Raw genomic sequence first — 17,998 nt, forward strand, 5'->3', positions numbered from 1 at the left:
GTATTTTTCTTTTTTCTTTTTCTTTTTTTTGAGATGGAGTTAAACTTTTGTTGCCCAGCCTGGAGTGCAATGGTGCGATCTCAGCTCACTGCAACCTCTGTCTCCTGGGTTCAAGTGATTCTCCTGCCTCAGCCTTCTGAGTAGCTGGAAATACAGGCGCACGCCACCATGCCCGGATAATTTTGTATTTTTAGTAGAGATGAGGTTTCACCATGTTGGCCAGGCTGGTCTTGAACTCCTGACTTCATGATCCACCCACCTCAGCCTCCCAAAGCGCTGGGATTACAGGCATGAGCCACTGTGCCTAGCTTGTTAGAAGGCAGTAAGACCTTGTCAACCAGTGTGACCATATTTAAAAAGAGAACCATCATTGAGAATCCGTTTAGGAGAATGATCATCTTACCTTCATACCTCCAGAGACTAGTGTGATTCTGTCTCACTGTGGAGTATGGGCCAGACCAAAGAAGGTCTGCAGGAGCAGAAGGGTTTGTTTTGAAGCCATCCTGGAGGAGTCCTGATTTCCAAGCCTACCATTCCCTCCCTCCCTTCTTCTATTCTTTCAATTGTCCTGATAGAGTTTAAGTATTAGAGCTCTCACTTGTCAGGACAGAAATCAAAATAAATTGGCTTGGGGTAGGAGTTTATAGGTAATCAACTGGATATGCAGTAAAATAGCCAAGGACACATCAGCATCAGGCATGGCTGCATCTGGGATCCCTGAAGTCCTCATTAGGAATCTCCCCTCCTCCCACCATCTCTAGCTTCTGTGTGGCTTCCTTCTCAGTAGCTGAATTATCTGATAGAGCTGAAGTTCATTAAAGAGCATAATTTTCCCATGACAGTCTTGATCACTGGAACTGAAGAGGGTTAGTTATCTTTCCCCAGGGGGTACTGAGGCAGCATGCTCCTGGCTGTCATTCTTGAAAATTCCAGTTCACACCTGAAATGGATGGGAATGTTATCCTAAGTGGCCAGGAGTAGGATATGCCTGAGAGTGAGACTTAGGGGGCTAGAGAAGCTGAAATCTGACTCCCGTTCTGGGAGACAAAGCTGGAGGAACAGAGGCCAGGTGTGCTAGGAGCTGAGCAGGGAAGGATAGTAGAGTCAGGGGCAGGAGGCGCATCTGAGCCAATTGCTGCAAGTAAGTATAGGAATGTGCGCTTCTCCTGTCGTTCATTTACTTTTTGGTTGTAGAGGGTGGGGGAAGAACATATTAAAGCCAGACATCACATGCTTCATTTCACAATAGTCGGGCTGCTTGGACTGAATTTCACATATTTTATCTCATTGAATCTTTATTTTAAAAATTTAGAGTTAGCAACCGTCATGATTAAGGATAAGGAGACTGAGGATTTAAGAGACTAAGAAACTAACCCATGGGCACTTATGCTGGGCAGGTATAGAATCTGACCAGAGGAGAGATTTTCCTGGAGTTCATTCACTGAGTATCTAGTATGCATCGGGCATGGTTCAAGGTTCTGTGACAGGCGCTGGAGGAAGGATGTTCCAGCCACATCATACACGGCGTTGTAGGAATTAATGTACTCTAGGTGTGTGTGTGCTTCAGAGTTGATGCGTAAGAATTCAGAAGGACTTGAGGTCTCTCTGGAGAGAGAATGCTCTCTTAGCTCCAGAAAGAGTATGGCCGCCTTCTTCCCTGCTGAAATCCCTCCCTGAATTTTGCTGAGTGGTAACACGGAAGGCCCCTTGCTAGATGCACCACTGGCTCTTTGTGTTACTTTATTAGAGAATCATAGCCTTTTACAGCTACATAGACTTAGGGGGAGGATTTAACCAATCCTCTCATTTTACAGGTTAGAGAACTGAGGGCCAGATGGGATGAGTGGTTTACCCAAGATCACACAGCTGGTTAGTGGCAAAGCTATGATATGAATCTCATCTAATTCCAAATCCTTTCTGTGCTCTATCTGTACTCTTCCCAACCATTTAAGTTTCATGTTTGAATATCCAAAGGTAAGTTTCTTGTTGTTAACCAGAGTAGTTAAGTTTTGTGACCATAGGTCAGACCTAACATTCTAGTTTTCCTTCCTCCCTTGCCCCCTCCCTCCCTCCCTGCATGGCTCTCTCCTTCTTTTTAGCCTCCACTATCTTAAGAATGCTTTGGTTCTTAGATATGGGCAATAACCTCTCTCTTTTTCTGTAGCTCAGCATTTAGTATTCATGCAGCGAGCGTATGATTTTTTCCTGATGTAGTTTTATGTATTTTAAACTCTGGTTTGACTAGTCTACATTTGCTGTAAATGCCCAGATTGCAAATGGTAGCAATGTGCTATAAAAATAAAATGTTCTTATTGTAGTAAATATCCACAGATACGGAATGAGCGCCTGTTTTATCTCCATTTCCTTTCCTTCTCATTTACTGGCTAAGTACTTAGCCTTTTAAAAACCTTTCCATGTGAATCAGTATGTAAAATATTTGTCATGTGTCCAAACTGAAAGTTAATGAATTACAAAATATTCTTATTTTGTGAAATAGCATTTTATCTCTTTGTGCATGAAGTACACAGAAAGAGGCAGTGGCTTTAAGTGTGATGATGGTCTTCACAATGCAGAGATTATGTTACTTCTGTGAGATTTCTAAATCTCCCTCTGTATCCAGTAATTCTCTCTTTGGACTAAATAGGGCAGAACATATTACATCTTTTCTATCCATTGTCTAACACGTAAATAAACTTTACTATCTTGTACTTTCTATTCCCTTAAAAAAAAAAAACTCTTTGTAAAGAAAGATTGTGCTGATTTATTTTAAAAACAACACTAAATCTTTCACTATAAAGGGAAAATTCTAAGGTTGATTTTTTTTCTTACTAAAAACAATCTGCTCCTAGATATGGGGGAATTCTTGCTTTAATCAGGAATACATAAGTCTTAAATGACTAATATAGAAGAGCAACAAAATCCACTCATTCTGAAGTTAAGAATAAATGTAATAACCGTCTTGTATGCAACAAAATCCTAGAAAGTCTACAAGAAGAACCTATTCAGAACAGTGCCTGCTGGGTGCAAATCCTCTGTTCTCCAGCTTTAGAGCCTACTGTCAAATTCATGAACTGCTAGCCTTAGGTCAGTTTGCCCATCACAGAACTTCACTCCTTTTTACCATGAAGTCTGACTGTGGTGCTGTCTGTTTCGCTCCTGGGTTGATTGGCTACAGCTGGTCTTGGAAGCAAATAACTCTTCATATAACATTAAGGGTTGCAAATTCCTACACCCTAGGATTCACCAACAGCTGAGACAGCAGCCGGGAAGGGTTAGTTTATACTTTTGAGGGTAAGAACACCACTTGTGGTTATGTCTGTCTGGAATCTTATTCTGTGTTTTCGAGAGACATTTAACTCTAAACATTGGAAGTAATAAAAACATGTTCTGTGGTTACATGGTACCATATGTCTTTCAGAAGGCACTTGGAGCTTTACACATTTGATCTAACTCATTTTTATTTCACCTTAGTTTTAAGAAGGTACCTTGTGTAACTTCGTTCTTACTAATGTACACATACACATAATTTATAGAGAGCCGGAGACCGAGCTACTAAGGTTTTAAGCAGCCTATTATAATCCAGTCAAGGCTGAGAGTTGAATGAATTCCACTGACCTGTATATTGTTCTCAAACTTTTGTTATCTCTTTGCTAGATCACTGCTTTCTCATTAAATGCATTGTTATTGAATTACAGTAATGGAAGTTTCAGGGCTTTGGAAGCAGTTAACCCATGTGTCACTCCTGGGCCAGTGACTCTTAGTTGCATGATATACAGCTTCCCATCAAAGCCTTAGTTTGTTCATCTTTTTGGTATTTTTTAAAAAGATAATTCCCCCGGGCTTATGCCTGTAATCTCAGCACTTTGGGAGGGTGAGGCAGGAGGATCACTTGAGCCCAGGAGTTCAAGACCAACCTGGGCAACAGAGTAAGACTGTGTCTCTACAAAAAATAATTTTTTAAAAAAAGTAGCCAGACGTGGTGACACACGCCTGTGTCCCAGCTTCTCAGGAGGGTGAGGTATGAGGATTGCTTGAGCCTAGGATGTTGAGGCTGCAGTGAGCTGTGATCACGCCACTGCACTCCAGCCTGGCTGACAGAATGAGACTCTATCTACAAGAAAATAAAAATAAAAATAAAAATAATAATGAAGAGGATAATTCCTACTTCCTGACTTGTTGGAAGGATTAAATAAGATAATATAAAAGCACTTAGTGCATTGTGTGATGCTGCATACATGAAGCACCTGGAGTAGCCAAATTCATAGAGATAGAAAGTAGAGAGGAGAGGCCGAGCACAGTGACTCACACCTATAATCCCAGCACTTTGGGAGGCTGAGGCAAGTGGATCACCTTAGGTCAGGAGTTCGAGACCTTCCTGGCCAACATGGTGAAATTCTGTCTCTACTAAAAAATACAAAAATTAGCTGGGCATGATTGTGTGTGCCTGTAGTCCCAGCTACTTGGGGAATATTTTATTTCCCAGTCTCTGAAGTTGTCTAATCAGAATAGAGAATACTCCTTGAGGCAGGAGAATTGCTTTCACCTGGGAGGCAAAGGTTGCAGTGAGCCAAGATTGTGCCACTGCACTCCAGCCTGGGCAACAGAGTGAGACTCCATGTCAAAAAAAAAAAAAAAAAAAAAAGCAAAGTAGAGGAATGGTAGCCAGGTGTCTGGGGAAAAGGGAATGGGGAGTTAGTGTTTAATGCATACAGAGTTCCAGTGTTGCAAGATAAAAAGAGTTCTGGAGATAGGTGATGGCGATGGTTGCAAATGAGTGTGAAAGAACTTAAGGCACTGCACTGTACACTTAAAAATGATTACGATGATAAATGTTATGGTATATGTATTTTACCACAATAATTTTTTTTAAACACTTAGTGCACTCCCAAACAACTCCTGTTAACCTGCTCCTGCCTCCTTTCCTAGTCTTCCTTTTTGCCCTTGACAAATGGCTGTCCGTAACTGGAGATAGGATCAGGGGTTATCTGAAACTCTCTGAGCTGGGCAACTTGGATAGATCCACAGAACCCTAGTTAGTGGTGCTGGATCCACAGTTGAGAAATGACAAGTACTTAGAGAACATCTAAGTTCCACATATTCATATTATACACAAGAAAACTGAGGTCTGGAGGAATTGAATGATTTGCCTAAAATGACACAGCAAATCAATGGCATAGCTGGAACCAAAACCCAAGATTACTAATTTTTAGTCCAATTTGCTGCTCAAAAAATGTCGGGGGCCGGGTGCAGTGGCTCATGCCTATAATCCCAGCACTTTAGGAGGCCGAGGTGGGCGGATCACCTGAGGTCAGGAGTTCAAGACCAGCCTGGCCAACATGATGAAACCCTGTCTCTACTAAAAAACAAAAATGAGCTGGGCTCAGTGGCGGGCACCTGTAATCCCAGCTACTCAGGAGGCTGAGGCAGGGAGAATTGCTTGAACATGGGAGGTGGAAGTTGCAGTGAGCCAAGATCAAGCCACTGCACTCTAGCCTGGTGACACAGCGAGACTCTGACTTGGAATTAAAAAAAAAAAAAAATGTTAGGTTTGCAACTGTCTCTGGGGATCATTTGGGCCACTCTGTGACCTGAAGTTGAGCTAAGAGTTTTCTCTCTTCTGATTAGATAACTTCAGAGACTGGGAAATAAAATATTCCCTTGACAAGAAGTTGTTTTAAATAGCTTATTTGAAGTATAAATGCACACATTTATACCTTTAGTAACTGCACACATTTAAATTTTCCCGTTTGATAAACCTCTACATATGTATATACCATGAAACTATCACCACAATCAAAATAATGACAAGTCCATCACCCATTTTTAATGTTTTTCTCCATCATACCTCATCACCAGGCCATCAACTGATCTGTGTTCTGTCACTAGAAATTAGCTTGCATTTTCTAGAGTAAATGGTATCACACATACTCCGTTTTTGTCTCCCTTTTTCAACCAGCATAATTATTTTGAGATTCATCTACATTTTTGTGTGTATCAATAATTCATTTCTTTTTACTGTTGAGTAGTAGCCTATTGTTTGGATATGCCATGATCTGTTTATCCATTTAACTGTTGACATATATTTGGTTTGTTTCCAGTTTGGGGCTATTGCAGATAAAGCCAATATGAACATTCACATAGAGTTTCTATATAGAGATAGAATTCTGTATTAACCATGTGTTTCTGATATTTTGACATTTGAAACCTTGCTGATCTTAGAGACATTGCCTCTCCCAAGGTAAGCCAGTTCCTAAAGGTAACAAGACTCACCTGCCAACATCACTTTTATACGTGAACTAACCAGTCCAGAGCCTGGAATCCACCACTGCCTCTTTGATCAGACTCTTACACTCTGGGCCACTATCCACCTTCCCTAATCACCCCACGACTGAGTACCAGAAAACTAGGGGCAATCTCTACACCCTAGAGCCGGCTGAAACTATTCAAACTAGCCAGTCCTAAGCTCATTTATTCTTCTTATCCTGCCTCACACATTCCTTCCTGCAGAAACCACATAAAGGCTCATGTTTTCCCCTGGCTCTTCTTACTCAGGACTGACCTGGTGCTTGCTCATGTGGCCTCTTTGAGTGTCATGCCTCCCATTTCTAGGGAACTGTGAGTAAAACAACTTCCTTCACAACAGTCATTTCTGTGTCTGCATGTCTTAACATACCTGATTAAAGCACATCTCAAGTACACTTTTAAACACTCATTTTTCTTGAATAAATCCTAGGAGTGGAATTGCTGGATTATATAGTAAGTACGCGTTTCAGTTTTTAATAAACTACAAAACTGTTGCCCAAAGTGCTTGTCCATTTCACATTCTTAGCGATAGCATATGAAAGTACCAGTTATTCCACTTCCTTACCAGACTTTGGTATGATTAGTCTTTTTAATTTTAGCCATTCTAAGAACTACAGTCTCATTAATTTGCATGCCCTTAATGAACAATTTTGTTGAATATTTTTTGTGTGCGAATTTGCCATCCTTTTATCTTTCAGATGTATCCATAGAAATCCCTTGCATACTTCTTCTTTATTGGGTTGTTTATTTTCTTACTGTTGAAATTTGAAAGCTCTTTCTATATTCTAGATACAAGTCCTTTATCAGATGTGTGTTTTGCAAAGAATTTCCCCCAGTCTCTGGCTTGTCTTCTTGTTCTCTTAACAGTGTCTTTTAGAGAGCAGAAGTTTTACATTTTGATGAAGTCAATTTGTTCTTTTATGGATTTTGGTTTTGGCATCATATCTAGGAAATCTTTCCTTGACCCAAGGTCACAAAGATTTTCTCCCCTGTTTTCTTCTAGTATACCTGGGATTTGTAAAGATATATCTGAGAGAAGATACAAGGATGGCAAATTAGCACACGAAAAAAATTTTCAACATAATTGTTTAGTAAGGGAATGCAAATTAATGAGATTATAACTCTCAGTATAGCTAAAATTAAAAAGACTGATTATACCAAGTGTTGGTGATGAAGTAGAGCAACTGGTACTCTCATATGCTATTTCTAAGGATATAAAATAGAAGTTCCTGACGCAGTGGCAGCCTTTGCCATGGAACTCCAGGTGCCTGCGTTAGGATCTGAACCAATGATGCTGGCTTCATCTCCAAAGCCAGGAGTTAATGCCCAGTTCTTACCTGGATTTTGAATGTGGAATTTGCCAGCCCTGGTGACTCCACAATCTTGATCAATTAGTGGCCCTTCAGTAGGAGTAGTGGAAATGAGATCACCTTTACTTGCAGGTGGGTCACCACCACAACCAGTTGTACTAGCTCATAAAGATAAAAGTGGCGCTCCACAAGTTAGAAGTATATATGATGACATTTCTAGCCTGGGATTTGGATCAACACCTTTAACTTCAAGAAGACAGCCAAACATTTCATGATGCAGAGTCCTCTTACTGGAGTTACATCTACTCCTGGAACAGGGCAAAGTATGTTTAGTCCAGCAAATGTCGGTCAGTCATGAAAGATGACGTTTTCTCCTTCCCAGTTGGATCCTTTTTATACTCAAGGAGATTCTTTGACTTCAGAAGATCACCTTGATGACACTTGGGTGACTGTGTTTGGGTTTTCTCAAGCCTCTGCTTCCTACATATTATTACAATTTGCACAGTATGGGAATATCTTAAAACACATGATGTCTAACACAGGAAATTGAATGTATATTCATTATCAGTCTAAACCGCAGGCTCAGAAAGCCTTAACCAAAGATGGGAGGATTTTTAGAGAATTCATCATGATTGGTGTAAAACCCTGTATTGACTAAAGTGTAATGGGAAGCACTGACAGACGTGCTTTATCATCTCCATCTTTCGCCTTTACACCACCAATCAAAACTTTAGGTACACTAGCACAACCTGAAAGTACTCCTAGGACTTCTGCCATGAGACCTCTTGCTACAGCATACAAAGATTCTACTAGTGATTATCAGGTTATTTCTGACAGATGAAAATCTTGTATCCAAAGCAATGGAGTACATGTCTGGCTGGTAGTAGAAGACCAAGGAGGAGGTTGTTACACTAAAACAGAGTTAGCAGAGTGCTGCTGGTTCCTTCGGTTAGTTATATAACTGTTCCTGCAGTATTGGATAGTTATCTCATACTTCTTTTAGGAAGAAGCCTTTTTCATTAAGGATACAGCCTATTTGTAGCTCGCACTTTAAAAGATGCTTGAGATACATTTTAAAGAAAACTAAAAATCCCTGTAAATAGAATTTTGTGCTTTCTGTAACAGTGCATGCTTCAACACAGAAAACTCAGCATTGATTATTGTAAATTAAGTAACTGAAATTCTGGTGAGACTTCATAGTCTTCATGAGAAGGTGGGGGTGAATTTCATGAAAGGGGAGTATAGTTATTTCTACCAAGACACAAAGGTTATAATTAGCAATTTGAATTATGGTGTTTTAATTTAGATAGTATTTAATATTTTAATTATCGTTGTTTGTATATGTCCTGTCACAGAGTGTCCTCTTGGTGTATTCAAAAATCAACATTCTTTTAAAAAAACCTAGTACTGCAGTTTCTTCATAATAAACATTGTCAATGATTTAAAAAAGAATATAAAATGGGACACTTTGCACAACAGTTTGGTAGTTTCTTAAACACATAGGATCCAGCAATTCCACTCCTAGGATTCACTTAAGAAAAATAAGTGTATAAAAATATACCTAGGATTTGTTTTAACAGTTTTGAAGGCTTGGGGCGGTGACTCATGCCTGTAATCCCAGCACTTTGGTAGGCCGAGGCGGGCGGATCACGAGGTCAGGAGATCAAGACCATCCTGGCTAACACGGTGAAACCCCGTCTCAAAAAAAAAATGCAAAAAAATTAGCTGGGCGTGGTGGCAGGCCCCTGTAGTCCCAGCTGCTCAGGAGGCTGAAGCAGGAGAATGGTGTGAATCCGGGAGGCAGAGCTTGCAGTGAGCTGCGATCACACCACTGCACTCCAGCCTGGGCGACAGAGCTAGACTCCGTCTCAAAAAAAACAAAAAAATAGTTTTGAAGTTTTAGGTTTTACATTTAGTTCTATGATATATACAGTGTCTATGATACATATTTAGGTCTATGATATATATAGAGTTTTTATCTGGTGCAAGATACCCATTGAAGTTTGTTTCCTTCTTTGATATCTAATTGTTCTAGAACCACTTGTTGAAAAGCTTATTTTTTCCCCATAGAATTGCCTTTGTACCTTTGTCAAAAATCAGTTGTCTATATAATATTAGTGTGGGTATGTTTCTGGATTCTCTAGTCTGTCCCATTGATCTATTTGCCCATCTTTTCTCTGTTAATTCCATGCTGTCTGGATTACGATAAATGCATAAGGCATGACATCAGTTAGTGTTAGTTCTCTAACTTTGCTCTTCTTTTTCAAAATCGTTGTGGCTATTCTAGGTTCTCTCCAATTAATGAGCATTTTGATATCATTTAACAAGCATTTAATAATATCTTGTCAATTTCTACCAAAAAGCCTTCTGGAATGTTTATAGGAATACATCAATTTAGGCAAAAATGATATTTTAGCAATATTAATTTTTCCAACCTAAGAATGTGGCATATATCTCTCCATTTATTTAGGACTTCTTTAACTTTTTAAGCCATGTTTTATACTCTCGGTGTACATATAATACACATCTTTTGTGAAATTTATCCTTAAGTATTTCAAGTTTTGGATGCTATATGAATGGTATTTTTTTCTTAATTTCAATTTTCAATTGGAAAAAAACCTTGTTACTTCAAACTTGAATGCTGTGTTTCCATAGAGAACAGTAAAACAATAGTTTCCCTATTCTGTTTTGGCTCCTATCTCTCTAAAGAAGTTCTACAAATGGATTTTCCTCTCGGCCTTTCAAACTAAATGCCAAGAGTCCTATAATGAGGCTGAAAATGTGACCATATTGCCCAGAAGGAGCTAACTGTGCCGTCCTCTTTTGCAAAAGCAGCTGAATAAATTGAGTATATTAGAGACACAAATTTCTGGGACTTGTAAGGATTCTGTCAAAAATGTGTAACAGGGATGAATTACTCTTGCCCTGAGAACTTCAACTTTTGCACTTCCTGACTTTGCTATGGCTAAAATTGAAATACCAAAGTGGTATTCCCCAAAGTGTTTGAATTTAATAGCATTAATGACTAGGCCCCTACAAGTCTATAAATTCTTATTTGAAAATTCAGCTATTCTATTTGTACTTTCTGTGAGTGCTTGACTTTTAGTTTCCTACCTGTAAACTTTTCAAAAAGCAAATAACCTCACCTCAGACATCAAGTCCTTGTAAGGAGTGAGTGAGCAGCCCTACCTCCCTAAAGAAACAGCTATACTCAGGAGAAGTCTTGTGGTTTAAATTTAGCTGGGTCTTATCTCCTTCTATTCCATTTAACTATTATGCTCTCAGAGCCTTGGGGAAACATGTTCTGGGAAACTCCTTCGCCATAAAATGTTAAGAACAGAGAGCAAGTTAACACTTCTAAGACCATCCGCATTTCAAAAGACAGTAATTCTAATGTACAGGCATTCATGGCAATGGTGGGTTTCAGGCATTGTGGGAAGGAGAGACAGAACAGCAAGAGAGCCTTTCAGCATCCCCTGTGATGTCATCATTAGTCTTGCCTTTTAGATGATCTGGTCCAACCTTCACCTCTGACTTTGTGAATGCTGGGCTCTACCTCCTGAAATACACTATTAACACACACAAGACTTTTCTGTCCCTGTGTCTCCAACTATGTGACAATGGATCATGGATTTTGTTTTGTTTTGTTTTGTTTTACTTTCCACACAGGAAAGTTGAGAAGGTATAAAGATATAAAGTTATAAAGATATAAGTTGAGAACACAATACTCAAAGTCGCAATAAAGAAAGTTCAAGTCTAGGTTGAGTTGACGTTGTTACCATTATTCAACCCCTTCCTTACCACACCAGCCTCTCAGGCACTGGCATTATTTGGTGACATTGATTAAGCCTCCACTGTTAAAGCTTTGAATGTCCGTTATCTTTGAGATTCAATGTTGGGAGCCAGGAAGGACACCCATAGAGACAAGAGGAATGTAGAACCAAGCTCAGCTCTTCTCCTGAATGAGGCATAATGGTTCAAAGTAGATGGATAAGAAATGATACGATCTAGATAGAATCACTTTAGAAAAGCTTTATGAATCTGATGAGCTCAAACTTAACAGTGAAGAAGGAAACAGATGCAGTCTAGCAGAAAAGCAAAGGAGGTATATCTGAGGTGCTCAGTGATGCTTTCTAGACCCAAAGCACACACCAGCACAAATAAATCCCACTCCCTAAACTGCAAGTATTTTGAAGTGTCCACAGCCCTGGAACTGGTTAAGAAAATATCAAATTTGGGTTCAAAGGTACTTTCAAAAATCCTTTCTACAGAATCCAGAATAAACTTGTAACAGGGCAGGGAAAGAACAGCCTCTGGAAATTTCCAGTCCTCCGAAAGCATAAGACAGCAGCAGGAGACTGTGCATGTTTAAAGGAAGTCTGCCTAAAGCCATGCTTTGTATTCACTCCTCTCTGTGAACATCAAACTGCTGCCATGCCTTTGTTGCAGTTTTGCCAAGGGAAGTTGAGCACAGGCTAACAGCCTCCATGAATCGTCCTTGAGGAGGCGTTGTTGGCATTTGGCAGAAACATTCTCCAACCTCTTCATCCCTGTGGCAGAGCCTGAGCTCAGGCAGGCCCTGGAGCAAGCAGGTGCCTGTCTCTCCTCTGTGCAAGGAGTGAGAAGGTAGCATTGTCACTAAGTAATGCAGCCCATCACATGGTACCTAGGATGATTTCAAGGAATTAAAGCACAATGCCTATATTAGTTATCTGTTCTGCACAAAAAATTGCCCACCAGAATAGCAACATGAATCATAAATTTTTATTATCTCACAGTTTCTGGATGTTAGGAATCTGGGAGCAGCCTAGCTGGGTGGTTCAAGCTCAGGATCTCTTGTGAGATTGCAGTCAAGCTTTTGGCTAGGGCTATAGGTGTGTGAGGCTAAAAGATCTGTTTCCAAGCTCTCTTATGTGATTGTGGGCAAGACCCAGTTTCTTGCTGGCTGTTGGCTGAGTGTCTCACTTCCTTGCTATGTGGGCCTTTCCAAAGGCTGCCTGAGCAATTTCATGACATAGCAGCTAGCTTTCCCCTGAGGACATGATCCAAGAGAAAAAGACCAATATGGCAGCCACGGTCTTTTACAATCCATCTTGGAAATGACATGGAAAAAAATCACTTCTGTTATATTCTATTGGTCATACAGACCAACTCTGGAACAATGTAGAAGGGGAGTGTCAGGAAGCAGGCATCACTGGGGACCCTCTTGGAGGCTGCCTACCACACCTCTCATCTAACAGTGCTAAGAACACAGTTGGCCCCAGCCTTCGATATAATGTATATCAGGTAACACTTTTTAGAGGTACTGCAATGCAGTGGCAAGACTAGTAGACTGCTAGTAAAGAGATTTGGATTCAAGTTCAATTCTGACAATCAAAAATGCTCTGTGTCTTTGGAATGCTGCTTAACCTTTTTGCCCATCTGTTATCTCATCTGTAAAATGAGACTATTGTCATTAATGGCCTCAAGGTTGTCTCTCAACTCTCAAATTCCACCTCTTCATTCATATATCTTAATTGCCATTAAGAAATATGGCATTTCAGGCATGAAAGTTATGAAGGTGATTTTGTTTTACAAAATGGACAATTTTCCAATGAGTTTCCCTTGTTTTAAAGTAATAAACCAACTGGAGAAATGGCACCCTAGAGTTTTCTTGAAGCTTATTTCTTTTCCGTTCATTATTCAAACTTTAGTAAGTACGCCTCACAATAACATACTGTTATTTGCATGATGCTTTAAAGTGTAGTACACATATTTTACATATGCAAGTGAATTCATCTGTAAACCACATTAGGAAGGTATTAGGCTTGGAAAGCCTTCCAGCTTCATTCTCCCATTACCTAGTGGCTGATGTTTGCATGGGTGGCAATTTGGCCAGAACTACAATAGCCTTCTAATAAAGACACTCCAAGGCACATGGCCCAAATAGATGGGTGAAAAAGGCTTCCTCCTGTCTAAAATCTCTAAGTCTAAGTGAGGCACAGTGACACATACCTGTAGTCCCAGCTACTTGGGAGCCTGAGCTGGAAGGATCACTCACTATGTTGCCCAGAAGTTTGAGTCCAGCCGGGGCAACATAGTGAGACCCTGTCTCTAAAATTAATTAGTTTAATTAAATAAAAAATAAATTTCTAAGTCTAAAGAGACAGCTGCAGTGGCCTACCATATATAGAGTAGACTAGCAATGGAATGAACAGTGAACTCTTCATCTCCTGTACTAGCCTAGAGTGAGCTAAGGACAGGGGACAACCTCTTGGGAGACTGAACTTCTAAGATGAGAATAGGAAAGCCACCCAGTTGCTTATCGTTTAATTACTTGAACAAGATGAACAGGCTTCCGCCCCAGGACATTTGTACTTGCCCTGCCTGGGAATCACTTAGGTTCAGTTCAAGGGTCACATTTTCAGATTAGCCTTCTCTAGCCACTAATCTTAAGTGACATCCTCTCCCCTACAGGCATTCTCTACCACACCCTATTTTACTATCTTGGTAGCCCTATCTAAAATCATCTTACTGGTGTACCTGTTTCAAGAGTTCACCTCCAATAGAGTGTAAGCTGTCTGAGAGAGGTAACCCCATCTATCCTGGTTACTGCCAGATCTCCAGTCTGGAATAGTTCTTGGTGTAGAGTGGGCACACAATAAATATTTGTTAAATGGATGAATGGATAGGTCAGTCTGAAAAAGCTTGTAGTCTGATGGATGTGAGTTTCAGGAGACACTTAGATAGTAGTGGAAAAGAATATTAAATGGACCTATTTTCTGTTCCCTTGGAATGGGCAAGTAGGGGTGAAATCTGAGAACAAAGAGACTTGTGTATCCCACGTAATTAAGATAGCCCCCAACAATTGGGAGCAGACACCCCCCTCAGGGATTCTAGGTGGAAAGGCCCTGCTATCAGAACCAGTTGTGCCCCAGGAAGAAAAGAAGAAGAGAGAATAATATTTCTGAACTATTTGGGACCACTCAATGGATGCCATGCTCATTGTGACAGGGGATACTCTCCCCTGGGGACAGGAAGAGTACCTTCCCCTTCTTGAAGCCAAGGGAAGATTGCATTGAAGAGAAGAGTGCTGGCAAAAGTGGAAGACTGGTACCTCTTTGGCTGGGCAGATGTCTGCTTAGGGAGCAAACAAACAGTTCAGTTCCTCAGCTTTGTTAACCTGGGGAAAAGCGAATAAGAGAAAAATGGCAGAGTAAAGCAAAGAGAAGTGGCCAGGAAGCCAACTGTACTTACACTGCATGGAATGGCAAGGATGGCGGTGATTCCCACATAGACCATAGACAGGCTGGTGCCATCTTGAGAGTTCTCCACCAGCCCACAAGGCTCCCAAGTTTCTCAGAGGATCCACTGGTATGTGTAAGGGTGGAAGAGTATTGCTGGGAAAGGAAGAAGTTGAATAGGAGCCTGACCTCTCACCTCCAGGAACTGTCCGCACCCTGGTCTGGCACCCAAGATCCACATGTGGATGCCTGTCACACAAGAGATGCTAGGAATGTGTCAGTGTTAGTGCAAGATGCAAAAAACAGAAAACGAAAACCACGCAGAGAGGATTCGCCTAATCCCTCTCCGCTAACCCAGACCCACCAATGAGCAAGATTTTGAATGGAGGTGGAGGTGGAGGACCCAGAAGCAGAACATTTTCTGTACCCATGGGGTATACCCTGAGCCATTGCCCAGCCTGCACCAGAGAAAAAGAGATTCGATTTGAGGTGGATACAAAATTCGAGTTTTAAACTGGCCCAGACTTTTTGTAACTCCAAGTGACCAGAAGTTTATAGGATCTTGCTCAGGTATCATTAAGGAACAGGAAAATGGTATTTGACAGGGCATGGTTGAAGGCTGTAACTGGAAAAATTAAACAAATGAAACCATTTCATGTTTTCAACACTGAGTTCAAACTATCCAATCTCCTAACTAGAGCAGAAAAAAAGCAGTTTGCTGAACCTTTAGCAAGAGAGTTCTTCTGGCATTTGATTTATCTTTGGGTGAACTTTGCTGGCTTTTATCAGAGGCCGAGGTGACAAGACAGTTTATAAAAAGCAAGACTCAAGACACACCCTTGGTGCTGTAGACTCAGTTGCCTTTCTTCTTCCACGCTCCATCCTCCTCCCCACCTCCAATTTTTTAAGAGTCAAGAGAGAAAAGGATTAAAAACTTATTTTTTGAAAGTCATTTTTCTGCAGCTTCAAAGGACTTTTTAGACCTTTGGACAAATCGTTTTTAAAATTTCAAGGATACTTTTTAATAAAACTGAGTGACTGAAAAAAAAAAACACCACCCTCATTTCCTCCTTCCTTGATAAATAAATCACCTTAATAAAGAAATCACCTGTGAGATTGTTTCTGAGTGGGCGTACAACCTAGGAAGGCATTTCCTGTGGCTGTTGAAAACTAGATTAAAAGAAAATGCACTGAAATTCATGTTAAGAATAGTCTCAGTTGTTGATTAACGGGTACAAATATACACTTAGATTAAAAAAATAAGATCTGGTGTTCAATAGATCAGTAGGGTGACAATAGTCAACATTATCAATTGTATATTTCAAAATAGGGGCCAGTCGTGGTGGCTCACTCCTGTAATCCCAGCACTTTGGCAGGTCAAGGTGGGTGGATCACTTGAGGTAAGGAGTTCAAGACGAGCCTGACCAACAAAGTGAAACCCCATCTCTACTAAAAATACAACAATTAACTAGGCGTAATGGGGCATACCTGTAATTCCAGTTACTTGGGAGGCTGAGGCACAAGAATCACTTGAGCCTGGGAAGTGGAGGTTGCAGTGAACTGAGATCATGCCACTTCACTTCCAGCCTGACTCAGTCTCAAATTAAAAAATTAAAAAGTTTTAAAAAGCTAGAAGGGCATAATTCAGATGTTCCTAGCATATAGAAAACATAAATATTTAAGGTAATGGTCATCCCAATTACCCTGATTTGATTATATGGACGTATCAGATTATCACATGTGCTATAAAACTATGTACAGCTATTATGTATCAACAACAAAAAAATTAATCATTTTTTTAAAAAAGAATAATTTTGATCAGAAGAAACATATTTCAGGTGCTGATAGCTGGAGAAGAAAGCTGCTTTGGAAAGGGATGGCAGTGAATAAGTTAAAAATTAAGCATACAGCTTTAGGTTTCACATAATCTCTTTTTAAAAGGAAAATACATTTCCTGAATGATTAAAAAACAGGAAACACACTTACTTTTTTAAAAAATACATTGAATGACAGTCAACTGGTAAGATTCCTTTCTGCTTGGACTTCTCTAGTCTTTGTTTTAGGTTCTCTCCTTTTGCAAATTCCTTTCATCTTTCTGATAAAAAGCACTGAATAACAAAATAACACTTACTTAGAAATATTAGAAAGGTTTGGTGTGTATGTGCGTGTGTGTGTGTGTGTGTGTGTTACTTTAGATGTTACAAAAATATGAAGCAAACCAATGCCCTATATTTGTCCTCTCACAATATTGTAGGATTCAAAGGTGTCATAGCATTGGTGAAGTCATTTTTTGGTAACAGCGCAAACTCAGGATGTCTTTATCTTTCCTGTAGTTCTCTACAACATGTGCAAACTAGAGCCCAAGATGTAAAGGCCTCCTGTCCCTTTCTAGCAGCCAAGGGGTGATTATCTTGTAGAGGGACAGACCCAGGCCCTCTCGCTTCTGAGAGCTAAGTGTTTTTCCACCTTTACCCAACTTGGACAACTGTGAAGAACTCAGTAGCCTTCCATTATTATGTTTATATTCATGAACAAAACTCTTTCCTCACTGACACTACTCCCCTCCCTCACACAAACTCAGTGTTTTCTATTGATCATTTAGAACAATACAGGCATGTCTTAGTCTGTTTTGTGCTGCTGTAATGGTATGCCACAGAGAAATTTATTGGCTCATAATTCTAGAGGCTGGGAAGTCCAAGATCAAGGGGTTGGCATCTGGCAAAGTCCTTCATGTTATGTCATCCAGTGGTGGAAGGAGCAAGTGAGTGCAAGAAACCTCAAGATGGGAGCCAAACTCACTTTTATAACAAACCCAATCCTGAGATAATGTTACCCATCCATGAGAGCAGAGCCGTCACGAAAACATCTCTCATGAGGCCCCACCACCCAACAGTATTGCACTGGGGGGTTAGGTTTCCAACATATGAACCATGACCTCTGTTAATGGATAGAACATAAGGATTCTAATTCTGGCAGATTCTTCACTCTCCAGATATTACTGAACTTGAATCCTGGGGATTGCTAGGGGTATGTGACACAACGACCTAAAATTATAATATTTGAATTATTCATCACAATGATAAAAATTATGACCGTCAATTAAGTGCCTCTAGATGTCAGGTCATAGAGGTATAGGTGTATAATTTTTAATCCTAAAGCTTA

At 40.2% G+C, this 17,998-nt stretch overlaps 1 pseudogene; it reads left to right on the forward strand.

Annotated features, from left to right (window-relative positions):
• Window positions 1–7,546: 7,546 nt before the first annotated feature.
• On the forward strand, window positions 7,547–8,497 carry LOC109028617 (nucleoporin NUP35-like; annotated as a pseudogene).
• Window positions 8,498–17,998: the final 9,501 nt, after the last annotated feature.

This window comes from Gorilla gorilla, chromosome 8 (genome assembly GCF_029281585.2).
Source record: "Gorilla gorilla gorilla isolate KB3781 chromosome 8, NHGRI_mGorGor1-v2.1_pri, whole genome shotgun sequence".
Classification (NCBI taxonomy): domain Eukaryota; kingdom Metazoa; phylum Chordata; class Mammalia; order Primates; family Hominidae; genus Gorilla; species Gorilla gorilla.